General features: G+C 47.7%; 1 long non-coding RNA gene across 1 annotated transcript; it reads right to left on the reverse strand.

The window, feature by feature from the left end:
* Positions 1-323: 323 nt before the first annotated feature.
* LOC119459660 (uncharacterized) lies at positions 324-5,071 on the reverse strand. The gene is made up of 2 exons (XR_005193740.2): positions 4,980-5,071; positions 324-616 (listed from the first exon to the last, which is right to left on the reverse strand). It is a non-coding gene; the product is annotated as an uncharacterized LOC119459660 (long non-coding RNA).
* Positions 5,072-22,124: the final 17,053 nt, after the last annotated feature.

Consider the following 22,124-nt stretch of genomic DNA (forward strand, 5'->3'; position numbering starts at 1 on the left):
CCCGCAGCAACTATTTCTTTTATTTTACATTCTCTAGTAGCTTGACCTGCAGGGACGGGCCCTACTGTATGTTGTACTTTATTCTTTGTGATTTGTCATCTCGCTCTTCCTTTCCTCCTTCCTCCCCTCCTTCCTATCTTTCCTTCTATGTTTCTTTCGTCCTTTCCGAAGAGTAGGCAGGCGTTGTGCCCCTTCTGGTGGCAGTTGCCAGCCTTGCTTATCGCTTTCTCTTTCCTGTGTATATGTTTACAAATCAAATAATAATAATAGTAAGCACAGCAGACGCGCAAATACGGGCAATACTATTTATTTATGGGTCAAGGGCACCCTGAGGGTTTTCGCAGTAAATTTTTGCGAACATTAGGAGCTTCTGACAAACATCTTCACTTGAAGGGTGGATACGCAACCAGGGGCGACTCCATGTTGGAGCGTTCTTCTGGTAAGAGCCGCTCTGTGGCTAGGTTCCTTTCGGCGAGAGACCTTTCTTCAAGTTCTGTACCTTCACCCCCCATGGAAGATCCTGTCGAGGAGAGCCCACTTTGGAGTGTCATCGGCATCAGTGATCGCGAGGACACTGCACGAGAAAGCGCAAGCAGGAGCAGTACGAGTGTACTGGCTGCAAGAAAATATTGCTGTAATTAGTGGCACGATCATCGAGTGACACTCTTGTTTCTTGCTCAGCACTTCCGGTTCACCTCCTGAGCCGACCGGGGACGAAATTCAAAATAAATCAGAAAATATAGTACAGTTCAAAATTCATGGGTTTCATTATAGATATGATGGCAGAGTATAAGTTTAGTTACAAGTTGAGCTACTGAAGTGTCTGGCATAATTAGAAATCACTGATTACTGCACACCAAACCACAGAACACCAACACCGAGGTGCGAGTGCCAATAAGAGACACCTAAGTGAAAGATTAGGGCCGCCTACGTTTTTTTTACGGTTGTCACCGTGTAGGCAAGCACATATTCGAATTTTCATTTATTGTTAAAACTTTATTGCTTGAACACAAGTGACATTCACATTGCTGCTGAAGACTTACACAACAAAAGACCGAATGCAGAATTTCTTCCTAAATTATTTATTTTAATATAACGCCGTTGTATTGCGTCACAAGAGAAAGTACACACGTGATACGTGGTGACGCTCAACAACAAATATACGACTGGCGGTGCAGGGGAAGCTCACGTGATATTGGTTTCAGGTACTACTGTTGACCAACCGACTTAGCTTTTTTTATTGTTTTCAAAAAAGGTTGTCTTGACTATATATTTGTTTTCAGTAGCTTATTAAAAGCGTTGGGCACAATTTTATTGAGTGCACATTTTTCCCGGCTTACCTGTTGACTCATCGCTTACACAAAGTAACACATCAACGACTGTTTATAAGGAGCTCGCTAAAGGCCCCGACATCAAATGCAAATGTACAATGGTGCCACGAATAGGCGTGCGATTGATATACTGATTGTATCCGGCGCGCTTTCTGCTAAGAATGCTAAATTTTATTAGTTTAGTGTAAATTTGCGAAATAGTCCACAAACCACCAATATTTACGTTATTCAGTCGTACCAGACGGTGACCCAGACGCGTAAATTTCATAATTTCCTATGTGTCACCCTTGAATCCACAATATAAAAATTAGGCGCAGCTTCACATTAGTGGTGCAAAGACGGGGCAAACAGCGAAGTTGGCGACGCCACCAACTTTTATCTCGGTTCGGCCAAGTTGTTGCGAGGTTATGCTTCGAGACTCGGCCTCGTTTTGCGCAAGATCACTCCGGAATTGTCGACAGCCCAAGAAGCAACGAACACTCGGTCTTTAAAGTATATGAACGCTACTGCACGCTGCAACCCTTTTTTCTCGGCTTCGAGGGCTCGTAACTCCCGATCTGCGAATCGCCGTTGTTTCGCCGCCGCTTCGGCGGCGCGATACCCGGGATCGGACCGAAGTTGTCTCACTCTCTCGAGTTTTGCGCCACGCTTCCTTTTCTTCAGGAGTGACGCTCTTCTTCGGCCGTCCCATCTTCGCGGCGATGTGCTCGGCGCGGAGATGGCGGGGCTTTTTTGTCGCAGCGGCGGCGACGCGGAGCTATATATCCCGTGGGTCGGCGCAGTGACGTCACGGCTTACCGCCGCCTTTGCACAGCCGCGACAACCACTCCGTACGGCGCGGTGACGTCATGGATCAGCAAAGCTAAGGTGAAGCGATGCGGCGCGCGCGATGACGTCGCGGCTCACGCAGCTGTGGCAAGGCTCGGCGCGGTTGGCGCAGCTGGGCGAAGCGTTGCTAGGCGACGCATGGTGACGTCATCGCCAGGCGGAGCTTTTGCGGCGTGCACTCGACGAACCATCCTCCAGCTTCGCTAGTTCACAGGGCAATGTGTCATTTCGATTAGACCTTTTCAGCACTACAACCAGGATCGGCCCACATTTCGGCGTTACACCCGACGGCAGATGCCCAGGTTAAACAGCTTCGATGTTAAAATTTTACCGCTCTAATGCAGCCAAGGCATTCTTATTGCACAGTTTTTTTTTATTTTACCACTCTAGATTTACAAAATTACACAATTCTAAATTTACGCATTACAAAATTTAAAAGGTTGTATTGACTCTTGACAATTCTTCATTTAAGGTGCATTCCCTTGGTTACATAAATTTAGAAATAGAGAGAAATTCAAATGCGCGTTTGGCATTACCTGGCGCTCCGTAATATTGCGGATGATCATTCATCGCCAACATCTATTTTGTATATTTGGCACTCATCGCTTTCTTCTCCCGTTGCCAAATCCTTTTTTGTCATTGCGACAATACTGGGGTGCCTCCCAACCCTACTAAACGCCCCTGTTAAGTTTCGAATCTTTCATCAGCATATTAAATCAAGCATATTTAGACGAATCGAAAAACTGTGAAAGAAAATCCAAAATTATTCTAACGCATGTAAGATACGCCGTACCTCAAAAGTATCCGTGAGAATGTTCTTGTTCAATCTGTGGTCAAAAAGAGAGCTGTACAACTATATGTCTGGGCAGTTTTTAGTGCACAATGCAATGGCCTAACTTGGTGTCGTCCCAAAATACTCGAGAAGCTGCCAAGTTTGCATAGACATGGCTTGAATAAATTAAGTGGTACTCCATAAATTACAGAATTGTTACTAAGCAATAACTTTTAACTGCAGGTTACAATAGCTAGAGGGCAACGGATATCAACATAACTTGATATCTTGGGCAGCAGCATGAAAGTGAAGCCTAGAATATCAGAGGGGCTGCAAAACAGTTGGCGAGTTGTTTGACGGCAGCTACTTTGACGCATATACACACAATAAGTGTTTAAAAGCACGGCGGGACACTAATCTACCTACGATTGAAAGACTCCATTTGTGATTGGCACTCGACTGTTCACTGGCACCACCAAAGTTGCGAGCCTTCGCTGACACTGTGCCGAATACATGAGAAGATGGAAAGCCTCGTATACACCATACAAATTACTGCAAATAAATAATTCTATCTTGCTTTCTCGATCTCGTAAAGCTTCTCCGAAAGATTCCTTCTATGAATATAAATATTACACTGGTTATTCTTATTTGCATTTCACTTACAGAAGTTTTCCTGTTGGTGGACAATCACAGGTTACATTACGGCAATAGCTACTGGGCTGATGGATGAATAGACAAACTTTAATCCACGCTCGTCGTTCTTTCGACCGCACCGTCTCTTATCTCCACACGGCTCTGACCTTTATGCGCCGTGCATTCGCCGCTCAGTTTCCGTTGAAGCGATAGACCGCACGTACCTTCGCCCGCTGCGCGGCGTATGCGCTCGCTGCCAGCGTTTTGACAGTCGTTGGCTGCAGTAATTCAGTGTGATCTATTCATGTTTGTTTGTGCGCGCTCACACCACGCTTGTTCATTCAGTTAGTAATAGTCGGGCCACATTTTCCAACGCACGCTACACATGCAATGCTGCCCAGATCGGCAGTGCAGCACTACAGGTGTGTCCCTTCGCACGCGCTGCCCGCGGTAAGCGCTTCTCATCAACACCACCGTTTCACACGCGCCTTCTCGTGGTCAACGAGTCTCTCTTCATGTCGGTCTACTTACGCCGCAGCACACCTGCTTACTTAATCAGCTCATGTTTACTACAATTCATATTGCTACCAAGGCCGCTCACCTTACTTCGTATGACATTGCTGTGTTGCTATCGCATTCATTGCTTCGCCCTTAGGGCGAAACTGTGACATTTTTTTCAGGATTCACTGTATCCGAGCCTTGTACAGAGGTTTGTATTTTACGTTTAAAGTCAACAAGTTACAAAGCGTTATCATACGCTGTGGAACAAACGTACTCAAAAGTACTGATACTAAAACTAAACTTCTGAAATAAGTACCGACGAAATTCGAGCTCCTCCCAGTGGGCCTCTTAAAGAGGAACCGCTAAAACACAAATTAAGCAACACAAATACTGATTATTCGTTAAGTATGGCATGAAAAAGGTTGCCTTTTTGAATGCCGTATACAATAGTCAACTTTTATTCTATGAAGCTCGGCGAGACCGCCACACAACTTTGCAACTTTGTGGTACCTTCGCGGAAATGGTAGGCAGAGCTTCGCTGTAAGAAAAGAAACGCGAATATCCCCAAGTTCCTTTTCTCATGTGTTTCAGCAAGGATGTTCTGCAATGTCGTATAAACTGCGTTACCTACCCCGGGTATAGAGAAGAGTGACGCCACTAATTAAGTAAGTAATTAAGTAAGATTGTGATTACAATCAGCAATATCTACAAGCGTCATGGGCCCATTCCCACTGTGCACCCTTTTATGTTTTCTATGCGTATTTTATTTAATATTGAATAGTGGGTCTGGCTTCCTGGAAGTGCAGGTATTCCAAGTGAGAATATACATAGGGACTGCGTCCTAGCAGATTTTATGTGATTACAGCAGACCAAGCACATTCAGTTGTCAAGCTAGTATTAAGCTTCATACTCACCAGCTGTGAAGACGCGCATGGCTTTGGAGACCTGGATGCTTGTAATGATGCTGTTCTCTATAGGGAGCTAAAGGCTCAGTAAATGTCCTAGCAACGACTGCCGCTCGCAACTGAAATCTCTTCTTATAACACTTCTTCAGATACTTGTGCTTTATCAAAAATGGAAAAACGCTTCGAGAGGAGGCTTCTAGAAAATGTCGACAAGTAGGCCTTGGCCACTGACAGACACACAAACAACATCACACATGATTTTTGGCAAAACAGGGTCATTGTTTTATTTGAGCTTCGTTATTCGGACATCACTTCTACGCAAGTCGACGAACCTCTATTCAGATGTCTGCATTACAATAGCGCAGCTGGCTGGAATTTATAGCGTTATTCATGAATACAAAACAGATCTATTTCTAGATATGTACCACGTTGCATTGGAGACGAATTCCCTATACTAGAGCATTTGGTCTTATGAAAAAGTGCTGTTAGGAAGAAGCAGTACATTATTCTTTTTAAATGACGCGAGAACAGTAAAATGTACAGATGAAATATGAAAGGCTTATGTATATAGTTAGAAGCATGTTATGTGGACTCATTTCGAAAATCCAAAAACGATTTTTTAAACCTCTTTGTTGGGTTTTATGTACGCGCCTATATGTTGCTACAGATATATGTAAAGCTTCTGACTCATACTTCTTATACGTGCGAAATACTGAGTCATAGCCAAAACAGTCCAAATAAGTGGCGGTATCCTTTCTTTTTAGTAAATGCTTCATGCTCGAACCACATCTAGGCTTGGGTACCTCACGGAATATACGACTTAGGAAAGTCGCAAAAAAATTATTTTAAAGTGAAACCATCCGTTGACGTCGTGCTGCACTATACGCTGAAAGAAAACAGTTATACATGAGTGGGCGCCTGACTTCCGAACAAACGCAATTCCCACTCCGAAACAGGGAAAAACTGTACAACGAAGGACAACATATCACAGCTCAGAGGAAGAGTGAGCACAAAACTAAACACATGGAACGAGTGCGCTTAGACGGTGTTTGCAGTGAAGCAGTTCTTGTGATTGCGATGCACTAAAATGAAACTGAAGTAGCTGTAGAAAATGATGACATTGTAGAAGACATTTTCAAAGAGAACGCTACACCAGTAGCGAATTACACCTATATCAAAAGCGCTACGGGTCTCATTATAAAAAAACGCATTCAACTTACAAGCGAGTTCTTTTAAATTTTGTCAGGGTACTCCGCTTGGCTCTATACGCACAGTGGTCAACAAATCCAGCCATATGCCGTACGAAGCAAAACTTCACACGAGATATTCTTCAGCTCATTAGTCACAGCAGTGTGGATCACTGTGATGTCTTCATAACGCTGCACTTTCGGCGGTAATTCCACATGTGGAAGCAACAACAAATCGCACAGCGATCAGTCCAGTAAATATCAAGTGTGTAGTGTTTAGCCATGATGTCCCCGCCGAATAACTTGACGCCGGCGTCCTAACACGTCAATCTAGACGTTGTGGTTCATTGTTAGCTTCTATCAGCTGTCCATCTGCACAAAGTCTCTATCATCGAAAAATTCGATGAACAATGTATCTTTATATCTTTATTCTTTCACTTTTTAGAGGCTGTATACAGTGACCATTCCATTACCTGCTTTGTTGTTTTGTTGAAGGGTCACACTGTTACTATCAACTTTCATATCAAGTAGGGATGTTTAAGAGGAAAACTTTGCCTGAGAATAACTTTATTACCCATTGAAAAAAGACACAATCGCAGAAATGTTTTTATCAGGCAAGTCCTAGACCGATTCAAATAAAATTTGTTCCCATTTGTCAGGAAAGTTTTAATTCTAAGTATATAATAAGCAAATGACCTAAAATGTTTTACAAAATTTCAAGAAAATTGGAAAGTTAAGAAGATAGTAGCGCGCAGTTTACAAATCAGTAATTCAGCGCCAGCACCAAACTTTGCAAGGTTGTAAATTACAGCTGGTGGAGAATCCAAAGCTGATAAATTAGAAGTATTGCATGTACAGATAAGGTGAAATTGTTAAAATGTTTACAGTAGTTTTCCAAAAGGCCGCCTCTCATTTGGGTAGTCTATATTAAACCTGCTTTTAATTCGTATTTTTTGTCCGCTTTAGATGTATTATTATCTTAGTTTGCACGCTTTTGGTATTGTTTTTCATTGTTGTGTTACAGAGGTGTAAAATTGACGCTGAATTTTCCTTAATCTTGCAGTTTTCAAGCATTTGTTGAAATGCATGGGCTAAATCAAAACTGTAAAGGTAAGTGGTTGCTCTCTACCCGTGTATTTACACAGACGCTCCCGAACTAAAGCTTCCCTTACCGCAAAAGCGGGACACCCTCACCGAATACTTTCTGAGCCTAAAACAAGAGTTGTTCTTGTGGTGTCTGTGTGTATAGGTCAATATGTGAGACTAGTTTGGAGATTGCTTGTGCCTGGGAATACGTGCAAGTGTTGCTTACAGACATCTCTGTATAATTTAAGGTAATTACATATTATTCGCACAGCAACACGGCGATATACATGGAGTAAGTTCCTGATGCGCTCAACATTTGCTACGGTATTTGACGTTGACGTACGGTAGAATTTTGAATCGTCTTGCTAAGAATCTCTCTGCTGCCGAAGCTTTTGGTACTACACATTGCCAAGGCTTCTCGCTAACTCTTCATTGCCCTATAATTCCTGAATCACATTTCGTGCCTCACTACGGCATTTCGTTGAGCTACTACACTACTTAATTTTAGATCCCCGCTCCGAACTTGTGTTCTCTTTATTTTTCGAAGGTGTAATAAATGCACCTGTAGGCCACACAGTAAGTGCGTAAACACAGCTCTGCCATCTCGTTCATTTAAATGGAAACTCCTCCAAAGCTTTGTCTATTCTGTACACATAAAAATCGATTCAATAACACTTAGTTTTTACGTTTCAATATAGCAAGAAAATAAATAAAAAATCTAGCCAGGGGTGCAAAAACAACTTTATAGGCTATCACCGTCTCACTAAATAAAGTTCAGCTACGCCGTTACTAGTATACAGAAAAGCGATATAAGAAGCCTTCGCGCACGGAAGTCCTGGCCATTTCATAGATTTCCAGCGCTTAAAAAAATAGGAAAACATTAAGAGAAAAGGAAATATGCAAAGACAGGTAGGACGCTGGTCTTACTGATTGTAGTGCATAAAAAAGAGCAGTCACCCGCCCAGGTGGCTTAGTCAACTAAGGCGTTGCGCTGCTGAGCACGAGGATGCGGGATCGATACCCAGGCCGCGACAGGCAGCATTTCGATGGAGGCGCAATGCAATAAACGCCCGTGTGCTTGCGTGGCAGTGCACGTTAAAGGACTCGAGGTGGTTAGAATTATTCTGGAGTCCCTCCATTATAGCCGTGCCTCATAATCAGAACTGGTTTTGCCACGTAAAACCACAGAAAGAAGAAGGAAAAGGGCAGTTATATACATTCACTGAGCATGCGCCAACAGACGGCGGAACATGAACTGTAGCGCATGCTTGAAGCTAGTTAGCAAAAATGAATGTTAGACATATTTTGATGCAGGTTAATTGCGTTCCTTCATTGACAGAGCGGTAGAAGCTGTACGGACACATTTATCGTTTTCTTTTTGAAAGCAGGAAGCTTCGAGAATCAAACGGCACTTTGCATCCTTATACCTGCCTAGAACACGTGTGCTGTTTAATATTGTTGTGCAGTTCCATATTTTACAATGTTCCCCTAAGTGACCGGATCTCGCTAGTGCACGGACTTGCACACTGTGCTCTCTCAATATGTCGTTAACGCAACGACCGGTCTGGCCGATGTAGTATTTGCCACATGACTACATCCCCCTATGATGTGGCAAATGCTACATCGGGCAGAAGATCGGCCAAAGAAAACAGCGCAACTTATTCGGTATGATAACGCTTATACTAAACTATAGCTTTTAAAACACGGAGACCGTTGCAGTAAGAACACATTTGTGAAACGAATATTCATAAATACGCAGGTTATCTCCAAGGCCGCTTGTCGGCTATAAGACGCGCGCAAATTGGGCAGGGTGCTACATCCGCCTCATCACAAGAAAATTCGACCATTCCGAGCTAAATCTCCTCAGACCATCTCATGTAGAACTGTTTGCAATGTAAAAGACGCGACGTCATACTGAGCAGGCGCTCTGAGCACGAAAACAACTACCAGCAAATGCCGCCGAGCGTTTTCCTGGCCTACCCAACAAAGTGCAGCCCAAACAAGCAGGGCGACCACTCATAGATGGTGCTGCTGCCAACGCAATATGGCGGCGCCCATGAAAAAAAATTTTGTAGAGTGAAGCATGATAGATTAAATACTCGTTGATGTTGAAATATTGTTACGCTGAAGGGAAAGTAGAAGATAACACCAACTAGAGGAAGACGAAGACTCGGGTCGTTGCCTGAACACCGCATACATCAGTTGTAAGTATAGATTATCCTACACTCGTGTACATGCTTTCTTCCTGCAACATTTTGGTGGAGGTGCCGGGTACAATCGCGGAACGTCGCAGTGGACGTCATCTACCTGCCGCACCCAATGGCCGAACAACCGACACAAGCGACAACGCCTCAGCAGTCCATGACAACGGTCATCCTCACTCATCCGCGGGACCTGGGGACATTTCGTGGCACGGACAACGCCAACGTCCAGGACTGGCTTACGTTGTACGAGCGAGTGTGCGACAACAGGTGGGATCCAACAATGATGCTAGCAGACCTGATATTTTATCTGAGCGTAACTGCGAAGCAATGGTACGATACACATGAAGCTGAGCTAACGAGCTGGGATGTCTGCAAAGAAAAAAATGCGAGACTTGTTTGGCAGACCGGTCGGTCGTCAGTTGTCAGCAAAAAAAAAAAAATTGCGTGACGCACTAAGACGTCAACAGAATCCTATGTCGCGTACATACAGGATGGGCTGGCCCTCTGTCGCAAGGCTGATAACCGCAAGACCAAGGCAGACATGATTAGTCACATGCTAAAAGATATTGCAGATGATGCGTTCAATCTCCTGATGTGAAAGGATTGTGACACTGTGGATGCAATTATAAAGGAGTGCCGGCGCTTCGCACAAGCGAAGGGCCTCCGCGTCACTCAAACTTTTGACAGATTGCCCAATACCGTCGCAACATCTTCGTGCGAAAACCCGCTGCAGTTCGTTCAGCCGACAGGACCGGAAGAGAGAACGCGCATCGTTCGCCGTGAGCTTGAGGCCAAGGCTCCGGCTCCAGTTCGTTCCATAATGCAGTGATTTGGGCTTGTTGGTTTGACATCGTGAGGCTTATAGCGTGTGAAAAGACAAGGACGAAGGGAGAGATGACACACACAGGCGCCTGTGTGTGTCATCTCACCCTTCGTTCTTGTCTTTTCATGCGCTATAAGCCTCACGAGTTCATTCCAATTGTCGGGAAAGCGTGCCCGCTATCTCGCTTATACAAGTGGTCGTTCAGGATGAAATAGCGAGTTTGGGCATTCCATATCTCTACTAGGTCCGCCATACGAACACCTACCAGATTTCTCCGGCCGCTCACTCCCAGACGCAAAGATTTCCGGCACTCCGTCGCAACCCAGCTGACTGGGGCATATCGGATGATAGACCCATCTGTTTTAATTGCTCAAGTATTGGACTCATCGCCCGTCATTGCTGCAACCACTGGTCGTCGCCTCCTCGGTGGTTGTCTCCGAGTCACTACCGCCAAGTGCCAGACCGTCGCACTTTCTCGCCCTTCGGAACATCAACGCCGACAGTTCTCCCACAAGATCCAGCCGCTACCCCTCTCCGCTAGGCCGTCGGTCCCATTCGCCTCGCGTTCACCGCTCTTCGTCCCCATCTGCAACCGGTCGCTTCCCTTCGGGAAACTAGGCGGTGCAGCTCCCGGAGGTGAAGCTGCAACTCCGACCCGGCCCACAAATCCTCTGTTGACCCTGCCTACACGTGGAAACCTACTGGACATTGAAGTTGATGGTGTTCCAGTTACATCTCTCGTTGACACAGGAGCGCAGCTTTCAGTTATGAGCGCTGCTCTCCGCCGAAGGCTCAAAAAGGTTCTGACGCCCGCCGTACCGTGCACTGTGCGAGTCGCCGATGCGAATACTTCACCTGTTCTTGGAATTTGCACAGCACGTGTGACCATTGCGGGCCATTATAGCGTTGTTTTATTTATCGTCCTTGAGCACGGTCCACACGACCTAATTCTCGGCCTCGAATTCCTTTCGAAACGCTCTGCCCAAATTGACTGCTCCGCAGGTGTTGTAGAGCTGGATCTGCCGCTTTCTGCCGACGCAGACGCAATAACTTGTGCTTCACCCCGCTTATGTTCTGCTGAGTTTGCAAGGCTGTCTCCACAGGCGGCTACGCCCTGTCCTCCCATACCTGATGGCGAGTACGTCGTGTCGCCGCTTACTGACGTGGTTTTGTCACGCCATATTCCCCTACCAAGCTCCTTAATCCGGATCCTCGAAAACTGCGCCCGGGTGCCCATCCTCAATTTTGTATTTTCGACGCATGTGCTGCCACATGGTATTGCCATCGCACTCATCACTCCTTTGGATGAATTTGATATTTCTTCTTTGGCCTCCGAATCCTTCCCGAGTACCAACGCACCTTTGTCACCCATTCCTTCGTGCTCGACGCCTGCGGACGATGTTTGTAAGGTGATCGCCCCTCACCTTCCTTCCGAGCAAACAACAGCTCTTCGTCACCTCCTGTCATCTTATCGGGATTCTTTAATTGTACGACCATCCACTTGGCCAGACATCTGCTGTCACGCATCGCATCAATCACCGGTGACGCCAGCCACATTCATAGGTGGCCATATCGTGTCTCCGCAACAGAAAGGGCCATCATACAGAAAGAGGTCGACAAGATGGCCATCATAGAACATTCCAGTAGCCTGTGGGCATCACCGGATGTCGTAGTAAAGAAAGAAGACAACTCGTGGCACTTCTGCGTTGACTACCGTCACCTGAACAGGATACCGAAGGAGGGTGTTTATCACCTGCCTCGCACTGACGACGCTCTTGACTGCCTTCACGGATCCCTATACTTTTCATCAAGTGACCTCTGTTCCGGCTATCGGCGTATTAGCGCCGATAATATGGACCGCGACAAAACCACCTTCGTCACGCCGGACGGTCTTTATCACCTCAAAATCATGCACTTTGTATTATGCAATGCGCCAGCTACATTCGAGCGCATGATGGACTCTCTCCTGCGCGGCTTGAAGCGGTCTACATGTATCTCTTATCTCAATGATGTGACCGTGTTTTCGCCGATCTTTGAGAGCAACCTGCAGCGCCCGACGACTATACTCTCCGTTTTTCGCAGTGCTGGCCTTTATCTAAACTCGTCCGAGTGCCATTTCGGTCACCGTGAAATTACTCTGCTCGGCCGTCTCGTAAACGCCGCCGGAATCCAACATGATCCACAGAACGTTCAAGCCGTGCGAAATTTTCCTGTATCTTGTTCAACGAACGATGCCCGCAGTTTTCTTGGCTTATTTCCGGCCATTTGTGAAAAAATTTGCCGAGATCGCTCGTCCACTCCCTGACCTTCTTAAGAAAGACGTCTCTTTCTGTTGGGGACCACTGCAGGAGAAAACCTTTTCTACCCTGATTGAGCGGCTTACAACTTCCCTTATTCTGTCACACTTTGACCCTTCTGCGCCCACTGAAATACTAACTCACGCGAGTGGTAATGACATCGGTGCTGTCCTCGCTCAGTGTCAACAGGGCCAAGACCGTGTCATCGCTTACCCCAGCGGCCTTCTTTCCACGCCCGAGCGAAATTACTCCATTACTGAGAGGGAATGTCCCGCGCTCCTAAGGGCGGTCGCGAAATTTCTACCGTACCTTTTACCGGAGCTTCTGCGTCGTAACCGGTCATCACGCCGTCTGCTGGCTCTCTTCTTTGAAGGACCCAACTGGACGACTTTCACGTTGGGCATTGCGTCTACAAGAATATACATTTTCTATTAAATATAAGTCGGTGCCTGCATAAATACGCTGACTGCCTGTGGATCACCCGTATCCCGTGGATCGAACCGGGTGATACCGATGCAGACTTGGACATCAGTATTCGGTCCCTCTCTGGCTTTCTACATATTGGTGACGAGCAAAGCCAAGGTGCTGTTCTTCGAAATCTAATGCAACGTCTAAGCTCCTTGCCCAATGACCCTTCCCACCGGATGTTCACCTTGCGTAATGAAACATTATACTGTCGTAGCGTTCGTCCTAATAGCCCGGAGCTCCTCCTAGTTGTTCCAAACCATCTCCGACTCACCGTGCTCCAGAAGCTTCACGACACTCCTACTGCTGGACATCTGGGCATCACTCGTACATACGACCGCCTGCGGCGCCGCTTCTTCTGGCCCGGCATTTATCGCTCTGTGCGCCGTTATGTTCCTTCTTGCGACCTGTGTCAGCACCGGAAGACGCCTGCTACGTCCCCTGCTCGTTTGCTTAAACCACTTGATATCCCTAGAGAGCCCTTCTTCCGTGTGGGCCTCGACCTTCTTGACCCCTTTCTAATTTCCATTAAAGGAAACAAATGGATTGCTGTATCAACAGATTATGCTACGAGATATGCTATCGCAGGAGCAATGCCAACCAGCTGCGCTACAGATGTCGCCGACTTCTTTCTTTACTGCGTCCTCTGCGCCAAGAAGCCCCTCGCCAGTTTCTTACGGATCGCGGCCGCTACTTTCTATCGCAGGTCGACGATGATCTGCTCCGCTCCTGTTCTACAGAACACAAGATTGCTACCGCGTACCACTCTCAAACGAACAGCCTCACCGAATGACTCAACCGCACACGAACTGAAATGCTGGCCATGTACACACTTCCTCAAAAGCTTACGGAACACGAGATGCGAGTAAAATCTAAATTTCATCCCAGCCTAGGCACAAGTCCTTCAACTGAAAGGTAGAGTTGACACTTCTCCGCACAATCATCACATTCCTGACATACATTTCACACTCTGTAGTGAAGTATAGCGAGAAAATTCAACTTATTCACATTTTCCATATTCCTAAATATTCTGAGGGCGGCTGTACGTATACGACGATGAGCACGACTAGGACGTCGCTTTACCATGATTTTTGCATATAACTCGTCCCGTCGTGACACTGCCGGATTCTCACCATTTTACCTTTTATGGTAGCGACCCCACCTTGCCCTTCGACACGTTGCTACCTTCCGCAGTACAATCATCTAATACTGGTTACGCTTGCGATGCTTTTGTCCTAGCCACCGAGGCCCGAGAGGTCTCTCGTCATCGCCTCACGGTCTCGCAAGCTTCTCAAAAGCGACGCTACGACCTTTGGCACCGAGACCACCATTTTTCACCTGGTTCCCTTGTCCTTCTCTGGAAGCTTTCACGTCGCGTCGGCTTGTCGGAAAAACTACTCTCCCAGTATTCTGGTCCGTACCTGATCTTACATAAACTCTCCGACGTGACAGACGAGATCGCCCCAGTAGGTCAGTCTTCAATGTCTCCCAACGTCACCAGCGATGTTGTTCACGTCGCCAGGCTCGAGCCTTATGTCCCCACATTAAGTGAGGCTCTATAACCTGCACCGGGACGCAGCTAACCACACCGGGAGGGTGATGTTACGGTGAAGGGAACGAAGAAGGTGACACGAACTAGTGGAAGACGAAGGTTCTGGCCATTGCCTGAACGCCATATACATCAGTTGCATTATACATTATGCTACACTTGTGGGCCTGCTTTCTTCCTGCAACAATATTTATTGATTCATACATAAGGTGAATCACTTTTCTGGTAAACACAGGAGGGGCGTTGAATTGTACAAAAGAAAACAACAAACGACAAGTAACTATTCAAGAGAAATGCAGAAAATAAACAAAATACATTAGGTCAATATCTTTAGTAGGCGCAAAAAGAAACTCCCGTTCGTACAGAAAATCAATAGCATCAAACCTATTAGCATAACTTCATTCAACTAAGAGACACTTTTAGAAAAATCTCAACGTAAATGCATTTGCACTGGCGTAAACAGGTGCATGTTTAGGTGTTTTAAATTCGCGTTGTATTGTGGCTATGAATCTGATTCTGAAGGACAGGGTCCTCTCGGTGGCTGCGCTGAACCTCTGCATGGGCAGCTCGTTTAGCAGCAGCGGCAGGCGAAGCATTTCCAAGGTTGCGGCACTCACTATTCAGAAAGAAAGCGTGAACGCGGGAACGCGAGGCTCGCGCGGAACGCATTCTCTAGCAGAGGTGGCACAGGCGAAGTAGAGCATGCGCAGTAGGCCCGAAGCCTACGCCAGCGCTTGGTTTCCTTATATGGTATCGATTGACGTGCTCATTGCATGTCGGGTCGCCGCCGTGAAGCAGGTCTCCTGCGGCACTCCGCTTTCCTCCTCACCCTTTCGCCACACTCTCCTCCTCCGCTTTCTTCCTCATGCTTCTGCTGCACCCTCCAGCCGCTTTCGTCTTCACGCCCTCTTCGCTCTCGCCGTCGTTCATCCCCTGCTGCACTCCGCGTTCGCTCTTTCATCCTTCGCTGTGCTCGTTTGCTTGGCTACGCCGAGGACACCAAGTTACGCCGATACTCAATGGCGCTGAGCCGTGCTCCCTCAAGGGCTGCAGAAGATAGCGCCAACCTTTCCCTTTCCCTCAAGAACCACTTACCTACCGATACTCAATGCAGTAACAGGTGCTTAAGAGCTGCACTCTAAACCCAATGTAACGATTGACTCGACCATCATGCGAGCAATGGTGCACTTTTGTGACCGATGTCTGTGCTCTGCGAGCACCATTCATTACACGGTTAATGTCATTATGTGTGTTGCGCGCGAATTACTTCTTATTCATTTGCTTCTCCGTTTTTTTTTTGTTCTGGCCACTTCAACTGCCCAAACCGTGGGGTAGCAAAGAAAGGAAAACCTGGCTAACCTCCCTGTCTTTCGTTTTTTTTTCTCTGTCAACCATGAAACTGCCATAGCAGCACAAAAAAAGGTCAAACAAAGCCGGACCTTGTGCCTTCGCATATACACGTAGTCCCCAAATATCTTTGGGAGGTGATAGTTCAGAATGCTTATTCGAATCACACGATACACAAATATAAATTAAAACCCCTATTTTTTCTTTGCATTTTCCATTCCTGAAAACGTATAACCCCCAGAACACATTCTCTCATTCATTAGATTATCATTGTATATAATTTTCTATTTTAATTATCTTCAGCTAGCCTAATTAACAGCTCTGCCATATATTTTGTAACTTTGGATGAAATGTACTTATTTTTCAAGCTTATGACCTGCTCACTTCCGGGACGTCTGTCTGTCTCACTGCATTTATCGGAGTACCTCTCAGCTAAGCACAATCACCTTCAACTACTTACTTGACAATACTGAAAAATTATTGGGAGATTAAATACCTCAAGCATACGCAATATATGGTAAAATTATAAACGCACGCATCACAATAATGCAGAACATTCCGAGCCGAACGCAAAGCACTGATGCTGATCTGTTGCTAGCATTTAAAATCGCCCCGATTTTAAATGCTAGCAGGAAGAACCAAATGATACTACGTCTAATGCAACAAAATGACATTACAAGCTTTTCCATTATCACAGATTGCAATGTTATCGCACTCTACCTCAAAACTAAATGTATTTGAATTGCACTAGTTTTAATTAAACTATGGCGTTTGACGTGTCAATACCACGATCCGATTATGAGGTAGGCCGTAGTGGGGGACTCCGAAAATTTGGACCACCTGGGGTTCTATAACGTGCACCTAAATCTAAGCACACGGGTGTTTTCGCATTTCACCCCCATCGAAATGCGACCGCCGTGGCCGGGATTCGATCCCGCGACCTCGTGCTCAGCATCCCAACACCATAGCCACTGAGCAACCACGGCAGGTTGCACTAGTCTTCGCATTTTAGAGAATGTGAAAGAGAAATGGGACGCGTAGCTTTTCTGATGCTCGCTTTCATTTGAGCGTGACTGTAAATTTTAAAGATAAGATGGTTCGGACACGTCTGTAATGATCAATTCACTTTTAAGTAATATGTTATTTGAGCACTACAGACAGACATACAGACAGAGAACTTTATTTAGGTCCTGAGGAGCGCTACCGCTCAAGACGGTAGAGCAGCGGGCCACTCCCACATCGGGACGGGTAGGCCGAGCCTCACCGCCACGTCGCGGGCCCTCTGGACGGCCCTGAGTTGATGTGGAAGTTCTGAGCTCCTGAGCATGGAGCTCCATTCCTCTTCGGTTGTGCGTTGAGGACCCCGTAATGAGGGGCACTGCCAGAGCATGTGGTGTAACGTACAAGCGGCGCCACAATCCGGGCATGCTGGATCAAGGGCTTCGATGAACTGACTGTGGTTATAAAGACTAGCATATGACCTGGTATGAAGCATGCGGAGGGTAGATGCCTGTGCTCTAGGGAGCTTCGTGTGAGGAAGGGGGCAGACCCTCCTGCCCAACTGATAATGCTTGATGATTTCATTAAAAGTGAGGAGAACGTCCCTAAAGACTGCTTAATTGGAGTCTGAAGATCCCCCAGGTTGCCCAGCGCGGTAAGTCAGTTCGCGTGCTCGGGCGTGGGCGATCTCGTTCAAGTTGGCCATGGAGGCCAGATGTGATCCGAGGTGAGCCGGAAACCAGATGATTCTATGAGGAGAAATATCCCTATGACCTAAAATGCGAGTTGCTTCAGCTGATAGCGACCCGGACGCAAAGGCCCTGACCGCCGCTCGTGAGTCTGTGTAGATCTGTTGCTTAGAATCGTCAAGAACAGCGAGGGCGATAGCTACCTGCTCAGCCTTAGCGGGAGTGGCGTTCCTGATAGAAGCAGAGAGGAGAACAGAACCTGTATGATCAACCGTGACGGCCGAGAAGTTGGCCGATCGGCCTTACTGCGCGGCGTCTACGAAGCATGCAGAATGTGGGTTTGCACGAACTTCTTTGAGCAGAGCTTCTCCCCTGGCCCTCCGTCTCCCCGCATTGTGCTGCGCGTGCACGTTGAGGGGAAAAGGAGAGACTCTAATGTGAGCCCTTTGCTCCTTAGTGAGATTATGTTTGTGTTCCTCTTCTAGAGCTGGATTACATCCTAGGACGGTTAGGATGCTCCTGCCCGAGGCCGAGGAGGAGAGCCTGGCCATCTGCGCCGTATGCTGTGCCTCGATTATCTCTTCCAAGGTGTTGTGAATACCCAGTTGCATGAGGCGTTCCGTGCTAGTGCTCGAAGGGAGTCCTAGCACACTCTGGATGCTCTGGCGGATCAGGCCGAGGAGGAGAGCCTGGCCATGTGCGCCGTATGCTGTGCCTCGATTATCTCTTCCAAAGTGTGCTGAATACCCAGTTGCATGAGGCGTTCAGTGCAGAATGTGGGTTTGCACGAACTTCTTTGAGCAGGGCTTCTCCCCTGGCCCTCCGTCTCCCTGCATTGTGCTGCGGGTGCACGTTGCGGGGAAAAGGAGAGACTGTAATGTGAGCCCTTTGCTCCTTAGTCTTTTCATGATACTGCCAGCAGTGCATGGTAGCAACGTAGGTCATGTTGCTCATTAAATAAGCGTGAAACAACCTTATTAAATTGTCCTCCCTGATTCCACCTCGAGAGTTGGAGACTCTAGTAATAAGCCGAACCATGTTTTCCGTTTGAGCTGTAAGCTTGTTTATGGTCTGCCCATTAGTGCCATTAGCCTCTATAAGCATGCCAACAACTCTGATGACCTCTACCCTAGGTATGAGATGACCAGAGCTGGTGCGAAACTTTACATTCACGTCCGAAAGGGGGACCCAGCCCTTAGGTTTGACACCCCTTCTCTTGGGTCTATACAGCAAAAGTCCCGACTTACTCGGAGAGAGTCGGAGTCCGGTTCCACTAAGGAAAGCCTCGGTGTAATCCACAGTCTGTTGAAATGCCTCCTCTACTCTGCCGCCCGTACACCAGACAGTGATATCGTCGGCGTAAAGGGTATGACTTATGCCCTCGACTTGAGAGAGCCTCTTGGAGAGCGCACAGCGAGCAATGTTGAATAAAAGTGGTGAGACCACCGAACCTTGTGGCGTACCTTTGGAGCCAAGAATGAGTGGTTCTGATTTGAGTTCTGCTATCTTAATCGTGGCCCTTCTGCTTTTGAGGAAGGAGCTGATGAATGCATGGAATCTATGCCCCAAGCCAGGACTGGAGATAGATTTGAGAATATGCATGTGCGAGAGATTGTCAAAGGCTTTCTCCAGGTCAAGGCCCAGGATTGCCCTGACATCTCTCGTCTGCACGTCGATAATCTGATGTTTGATCAACATCATGGTGTCCTGGGTCGAGAGTGCCAGCCGGAAGCCAATCATGTTGTACGGAAAGAGACCATGCTCTTCAATGTGTTTAGAAATGCGCTTGTTAATGACGTGTTCGGCCACCTTGCCTATACAGGATGTAAGCGATATGGGCCTGAGATTAGGGAGACTAAGGGGGCGTCCCGGTTTCGGGATAAGAATGACTGACACCAGTTTCCACGATTCTGGGACGGCTCCCTGTTCCCACACCCTGTTAATCTCGTCCATGAGCGTTTGTATGGAAGCATCGTCCAGATTACGAAAGAGCCTATTAGAGATCCCGTCCAGGCCCGGGGCCGATCGCCCATTCTGTACCATGAGGGCCTCGCTCACTTCAGCCGTGCTGAAAGGTTCGTCTAGAGAATCCGCGTGCGAACCCCCGTAAGGAGGATAGTCGGCGCCGCCCGAGAGATCAACCGGCAGATATGTTTCCGCGAGTATTTCGAGTATTTTTTGTTCCGAGTGTTCCTGCTTGGCCACATGGAGGATTTTGTCGATTGCCCCTCTCTGGTTGGGTTTGGAGTTTGATTCATTAGACAGGTGCTTAAGCAAGTTCCACTTGCCCCCTGTGCGCATCTGGCCATCGACCGAGCTACAAACCTCGTCCCACTGTTGCCTAGAGAGCGTCTGGCAGTGTTCCTCAATCTCGCGATTCAGCTCAGAGATCTTTTTGCGGAGCCTACGGTTGAGCTTTTGTCTCTTCCACCTAACTAGAAGTGCGTTTTTTGCTTCGAGCAAGTGTGCTAGACGGCTGTCCATCCTGTGGACCTTAAGATCAGTAACTATGAACTTGGTGGCCGCAGCCACATCCTGTTTGAGTTGTGCTACCCAGTGGTCGAAAGACTCCGGCAACTGGCGGTCCTCAGCACCCTGCTCCCTGATTGTGCGGAAAAGTTCCCAATCTGTGAATTTAAATTCTCTCGGGGGCCTGCTGTGGACTTCCATCGAGGTGGCGAGAATGTAGTGATCACTACCGATACTTTCGTTAAGGTTTTGCCAGATTACCGACCTCGAGTTGACCACAAAGGTGAGATGCGGAGTGGTGTCTCTGGAACATGAATTGCCAATTCCGGTTGGGAAGCAGGGATCAGTGATTAGAGTGAGGTTGTGGTCGGAAGCAGCCTCGTGAAGTCAGTGACGTGAAGCGTTGTCTCATGTCCCTAGGAGTACTGTAAATGTTGAGAATGAAGAGGCTGTTCCTAAGCTGCCCGTTTGGTACGAGCTTGATTAGCAAGTTTTCAGTCTTGGTATGGTTCATGGAAAGATCATGAAGTATGGTGGTGAACTTCTTCGACACAAGGGATCAGAGGCCCCTTTTGTCTTGCCCGAAAATACAGTGAGACCTATATCCCGATAGGGTGAATGATCCCGTCAACGTTTCTTGGAGTAAGATAATGTGCGGCTTGTTAGGATGAGATCTAATGAATTGCTGAAGGACCGCTTTCTTACGCTGGGATCCACAACAGTTCCACTGCCAAATTACGATGTTGCTAGGTCGACCCTCCATGATTCATAATTTCAAGACGGTTCTCTAACCGCCGAATCCGACGACCCAATCCCCACCGCAGATTCGAGCGCTCCGACCCTCACGCTCAGAGCGGAGAACGCCTCGCCAAGTGACTTGAGCGTATTCCTTAATTCGGTCTGAAACTCTCTCATGTCGGTCTTGAATTCCTTAAACTCAGATTTGAGCTCTTCTAATCCCTCATCTCGTAAGGGTTCGGACAGGGTTCTCTTCTTAGTGGGGCGCCCAGCTGCAGGCGTCTCCGACGGGGTCTCAATATGCATGTCAACCGTTCCTGATGGGAGAGGCGACTGCGAAGGCGGCGACGCGGCCGCCAACTTTAGTTCGGCTACCTCTGCTTTAAGACGCTCAAAGGCGCTCCTTAGCAAAGCGTTTTCGCGCTCGAGTTCTTCGATCCTAGCCGCGCCATGCTCTGGCAGTGGTGATACTTCCCTCATTACCGTGGATGACGTTCCCTTGACACAGTCTGCCCAGCGGGTCTCTCCAGTGGGCGGTGGTTGTAGTCGAACGGCAGGCAGTCCCCTGGATCGCGAGCGCCTTCTGGAGCAGGAGCGCCCATTCCTGGACGAAGAGCGTGGTGTCGGTTCGCCGGCGCGCCCTCTCGACGGGGATCTGCTGTGGCTCCGCACCTGGTCTGCGCCGGTCGGCGCAGGTAGTTTGGCACACTGACGTTCGTGTCTTCTTCTGCGAACCACATATGGAACTTGGAATGGCTGCTTGCATAGCTTGTCCGCTGTAGGGTGAGGCCCTCCACAGAGGGCGCACTCGGGGGTGCACGTGTGATCCTCGGACGGCGATGGCTCTCCGCAACTTCTGCAAATCACATCTTCGGGCGCCGGGCAGACGTCGGCCCGGTGGCCTAACCTTCCGCATGCGTAGCACACATCCCTTGGTCGACAGTAAAGCGTACACCGTAACATACTTGGCCCGCACATGACGCAGTTGGGCACCTTCAGGCCGTCGAAGAGAACGACGACCGTTGTAGTCGTCTTGATGCGCTTGATTTCCAGTGCTCTGGGGTTTCTCGGGCTGCACAATCATGCTGTTGAGCTGCTCTTGATTAAAGTCCAGATCGACGCCTCTGACGACTCCCTTACATGTGTTGTCCGGTGCGGGCCAAGTAAGAGCTGACCTCATAGTTGGCCTTCCCGACCATGATTGCTTCGATTCTAGAATATGCTCGGGCGTTCTTTTCGACTGGCGTACTCACGATGAGAATGTTCTTCACAGGGTTGGAACACACAATGTCGTCGGCTAT

The sequence above is a fragment of the Dermacentor silvarum genome, chromosome 7, assembly GCF_013339745.2.
Source record: "Dermacentor silvarum isolate Dsil-2018 chromosome 7, BIME_Dsil_1.4, whole genome shotgun sequence".
Taxonomy (NCBI): Eukaryota; Metazoa; Arthropoda; class Arachnida; order Ixodida; family Ixodidae; genus Dermacentor; species Dermacentor silvarum.